Source organism: Panthera tigris, chromosome B1 (genome assembly GCF_018350195.1).
Source record: "Panthera tigris isolate Pti1 chromosome B1, P.tigris_Pti1_mat1.1, whole genome shotgun sequence".
Lineage (NCBI taxonomy): Eukaryota > Metazoa > Chordata > Mammalia > Carnivora > Felidae > Panthera > Panthera tigris.
The window spans coordinates 13400464-13405598 of NC_056663.1; the positions used below are offsets into that span (position 1 = coordinate 13400464).

Consider the following 5135-nt stretch of genomic DNA (forward strand, 5'->3'; position numbering starts at 1 on the left):
GTGTGTGTGTGTATTCCTGGATAGTAAAGTACAAAAGAGCTAGGGGGAGGGTTACATGGACACTTTGGAAAGTTTCGAACACTTGAAATGTTTTTGTGGGAACTGGGCCACAAATGTGATTTATGAAACACCCTACCAGTCTCCTTACTATTACATCAGGGATGCAAACTTTAAGTAGTTATCTGGGGCAGATCTTCACAATTCTAAAGTTTTCTTAAGAAAAGGAGAATGGCTACAATGAGAGGGTAATACTCATTCATTCCCATCCTCCCCTCCCCACCCCCCTCCCCCCGCTTTGTTTTTTTCAAGTGTGAAACACACAAGGCAGGCAAGAGACTGATCCACTCTAGGCTGACTCTAGAACCCTGCCGCGTGGATGTGCTTGTGCGCCCCGGGAGTGGGGCCGTGCTGATCACGCATTACGTTACTTTTAGGTGCGTTTGGTCATTTAGCAACTTCGGGAACTCAGAAGCACTGGGCACACTAATTCAAGTTCAGGGATTCTCCTTGTCAGTTCTACCCAAAACTTTGGAGAAACTCTATCATGAAGCCTCAGGCTTTCCTGGCGGGGGGGGGGGGCATTACTCTTGTTTTCAGAGTGCTTACTCTGTTTTTTGGTCCGCACGTAGTTACAAATGTGCGTGTTATTTCCTTCAAGCGCGAGTCTGGTTAGGTGCAGGTCGTTGCAGTCCTCTGCTCTGAAGTTGAAAGTGGATTATGGAATGAGAAGGCTCGGAGCTCACTAGGTTCCTCTGCCAGGCTTCCTGGGTCAGCTTTGCCAGCGGCCCATTGAGGCCTGGGACACTAATTCTCAGCTACACCCTGGAGGAGTGGTAGGATGCCCCCAGAGGAGCCAGGCGCGCTCATCCTCCCCAAGCGCGCGCGCCCCAGCCCGGCTGCAGGCGGGTGCGGAACAGGTTCCAGAAGGACGGAGAGCCAGAAAGCAGCTCTTCGAAAGTCGAGGATTGGGTGTTTCGAAACTCCGGAACAGCCGGAACTTAGGTCCGCCTCGGTGGGCTTCCTTTACGCCCGGGAGACTGGGGCTGGGGAGCCGGGAGCGAGGGTGTTGCAGGGAACTTAAGGGAGTACAAAGTGACAGTGTCTCCTGGAGAGCAGTAAACTTTTATTTTCCTCCCACATCACACAGAGTGGAAGCAGGGGAGAACTGGGGAGGGGGGCGGCGTCGGAGAATGCGGGGCGTGGAGCCTTTGGAGGACTCCAGAATCCGTCCCCACCGGCCAGCGCGCGCTTGTTGGGGCGGTCTTGGTGCTTGAACCACAGGGCGGACACTTGTTCTCCGCCGCCGGTGCCGAGTTGGGGCTCGTGTATAACCCCTTCTCGCGTGCGAAGGTCATTTGCGCTTTTCAGTCTGGGACGAGAGGACACTCTGGAGGGGAAGGCGCAGGTCATTTTCAGATCCTCTTGTAAAGGACGGGCCGCCTACCGGGAGTGGAAATCCTTAATTACACCCTTCTGCCTCGGAATCCATCTTCCCGGCAGTGTCTTGCACTCCTACCTCCTCGGGTGACTCAGCTGACCTGAAATGCCCACCCTATGAAAGATCAAGAAAAGTAGTTTTCTAAGAAGGTTAGAGGTTTGATTACACACAGAAGTGTTTCCACTTCGGTCCAAAGCAATTACCCGCCCCTTCCCCCCTCCCCGACCCCGCTCCCCGCGCGCGCGCGCGCGCGCGTGGCCGGGAGAAGAAAAGGACAGACCCGTCCGCCCCCCCACCCCCGCACGCACGTACCCCCGCACTTTGTAGGTGCGTGTGAATTTCAAATGGCGCTGGGAGTTCATTACTGTTTGCAATCAGCGGCGGGCAGACCCCTCATCAGAGCCGAAAGCCTGCAAGAGCCATTCATCAGCGTGAAGTGTTATTCATGGATGACCCCTAAATCACGGCAAGAGTAGTAGAGGCACTGATTGGTCACAGCATGGGAGCCTCGGAGCTTTCCCGTACCCGACGCGGCCTGGAGGAGGGGAGAAGGGAGGGGCGGCGAACGTGGTTCAGTCCGGCAAATCCCATTTGACAGAAAAAGGCAGTAAACGGGGAATCTCTTTTTTTTTTTTTTTTTTGAATTAAGAAGAAGAAGAAATAAAGTACCTGTCATCTTGACAAGTGGCGGAGCGGAGGAGTCCAGGATTATAAATGATCACAGCCCGGTCCAGCTCGCCCCGTGATTGGGCTCTCCCGCGATCTGCACCGGGGGAAGCGCATGGTAGGCTCGCCTCCTCTGGCACACACACCCGCGCGCGCACACACACATACACACACACACACACACACACACGGACACGTGTACGCGCCTGGTCTCGGGCACACTCGGCCCGGCGCGTCCCCCCGTCGCACAATTAAGGTCCTGGATGCCGCTCCCTGGCACCGCGCCCCGCTCGCCTCCTCACCTTTCCCGCTCCCTCTTCCTCCTCCCTCGCCGCCAGCCGTCCTCCGGCTCCCCCCGCCGAAAACCGAAAACTCCAGCCCGGCCTCTCCGGCCGAGCCGGAGGCTTCCAGGGGGCCGGCGGGAAGGGAGAGGGGGAGAGCGCGGGGGAGGAAAAGAAAGTGAACTCATTGGCGCTCCGGCGCGCGCTGCCCTCCCCTCGCCGCGTCCCTCGCCCGCCGCGGCCGGGCGGTGGGCAGGGAAGGAAGTTGTAACACTTGCTGTCCTCTCCCCCTCCCGGCCCCCCTCCCCCAGCTCCCACGCTCCGCTCCCTCGGCGGGGCCCCCTCCCCCGCGCCCGGCTCCTTTGAATTTGGCCAAGTGCTGTGTGTGCGCGCTGCTCGGGTGGACGCGGCGGCTGCGGCCGGGTAGCGAGCCGGCGGCGCGGGCGAGCCGAGCGCGGTAAGTGCGGCGCCGCCGCCGGCGCGCCCTCCTTCCTTTCTGGGGTCCTAGTGCCCGGGCCGCGGCGCCGGGAGCGGGAGGGCGGGCGGGCGGGCGGCAGCCGGCGCGGAGCGCGGCGCGTTTCCCCGCGCGGCTCTGGGAGGCGGCAGCAGGTTGGCCAGCCCGGGTGGCCCGGGAGCATCTCCTCCGCGCGCGGTCGCCCCCGGGTCTGGCCTCCCCGCGCCCGGGCTCCCCGTCCCCGCCCCTCCCTGGCGTCTGACACCTCCGGCTGCCTGCTCAGGTGGGAACTTCGCCGGTGCGTGTCGCCGGAGGAGCTGGGCACGGCGCTCCGGGTCCGGGGAGCCCCGGGCTCGCGGGCTCCCCGAGAAAGGCAGCCCCGAGGCTGGGCGCTCCGTGGGGGCAGGGAGTCTTGCTCTGGTCGGGGTGATCCCCAGTTCTGTGGCGCGTCCTCCGAGAAGGTATCTGAGAAGATCCTTGGGGGGGCCTCCAGCGAGCGGGAAGCCCTGAAATGTCACCAGTTTCCGGGGAAGTGGAAACGAGGCTTCTCCAACTACCGGGGAGCCAAGTTGGGAAGGAAAGAAGGACGGAAACGAGGGGCTGGGGTGGCGTGGGGAGTGCTAGCTGTCGACTGAAACTTCATCCGGAAACTCTGGATGGGGCTGGAAACAAACAAATAGCCTGAACTGGGCATTTAAAAAATTGCAGGCTTACGGATGTGCAACTCGATCGCAGGCTGTATCGTGTTTTGCAACCAGTTAGAAGGAGCGTCAGATATTTTAGATTGAGGTGGGTTGTGTCTGATCTCTGCCGAACACCTTATTAATGCATTTTGGATTCCATTCTTACTGCCTCACCTTTAAAATAGTTGTGACGGTAACCTGCTACTAATGCTTATCGAGGAGAAAGGGTCACAGGTAATTCTACCTCATCATACAGCAGGTACATTTGTTTTCTGTAGTCCTTATAATTTAAAGCTAGAGAAAAGTTTCCGGGTACTTTTGGGTAAGTGCAGTGGAGGTGAAAGGGTGAGAGCTGTCCAGGCACTTTTTCCAGGGCCCCAGACAGCTGGGATTCCGGAGAGCAGCACTGTCCCTTCATCGTGCTCTTACTTCTTATCTTCTGACAATGTATTTGTCACACATTTGTAGGCTCTGGCAGAATCCACTGGGTGGTCTTCTCAGTAGAAATAGAAATATGTTCACGCATTACCTTTCCTTTCTGTTGTCAAAAGGAAAACAAAAAAACAAGGTAGGACTGGCATCTTTGGAAAGCTTGGAGGAGTACCCCCAAAAGGTAGTATTGCAACAGAACACAACTTGGGCTTTGATTCCTTCAGTGAATTTGGTTAAAATACGCTGAGTACCCTTCTCCACCCAGTTGCCTACCTGGAAAGGTATCTGTGGTCTGTCTAGTATATCAGGAACAGAGTTCGGAATTAAGAGCAACTGCATAATTAGAATTCATTCTAGATTTTAATATTTCAGTTGAAACAAAAAATTTACAAATACACCCACCACCTTACTTTGTGTACTCCTGAGTACGTTCTGAATTATCTAAAGCTTCTAGCGTTTGTTTCTTAACATAGGAAATTCTTGCAAGAGCCGTGAAACTTTCGATTTGTGATTCTAAATGCAGAGCAAATATTTAATTCTTGCTCTAAGAGTGAGAGGTTAGTTCAGTAATAAGACTTGCTAATCTCACTTTAAAATGTCATGGCATTCACAAATTACTCCTAAATTCTTCAAAGATAGGAGTTTATAATGAGTTTAGTTATTTTGTATTTTAGGATTCTACTGTCCCTCTCTTCGTGTTGCATTTTCCCGAACAATTTGCCTTTCTTCTTATTTGCATTTAACTATTCCTCTTTACTCAAAGGTACTGTTTTTTGCTAGTGGTACATATATTTTCTTGTAGACAGTTTAAAAAAGAATATCTATTATGAGGGAAAGTAATTCCTTTAAGTAAGACAGGTATATTTTTACATATACTACCCAATTTTTATGAAATGTATTTATATATACTAATCACAATCCCAGGGTTCATATATTTGAAGAATTTATTAGTATCCTGTGCCAATAGCATCAATGTCAGCAACTCATAGACAGGGAATATCAACCCTAATGAAGATTTCTTAATTAGGTAAAATAAAGCAGATAAAATTATAGTAGAATTCTGACTGTCCCCCCCCCCCCCCACCTTGAACCACTTTGCTCGGCTGGGTTTATTTTCTAGGAAGAAATGTTTTAGGTAAATTATAGAGGCTTTTCTTACTATGATCTTGTAGGCGTGTCAT

The 5135-nt window shown here is 53.6% G+C and overlaps 1 long non-coding RNA gene across 2 annotated transcripts; it reads right to left on the reverse strand.

The window, feature by feature from the left end:
* Positions 1–1116: 1116 nt before the first annotated feature.
* Positions 1117–2509, reverse strand: LOC107179459. 2 transcript variants are annotated; one of them, XR_006216182.1, is made up of 4 exons: positions 2407–2509; positions 2108–2201; positions 1751–1848; positions 1117–1552 (listed from the first exon to the last, which is right to left on the reverse strand). It is a non-coding gene; the product is annotated as an uncharacterized LOC107179459 (long non-coding RNA). The 2 variants fall into 2 exon arrangements; XR_006216181.1 differs by having other exon boundaries at positions 1751–1973.
* Between the last annotated feature and the right edge of the window lie 2626 nt (positions 2510–5135).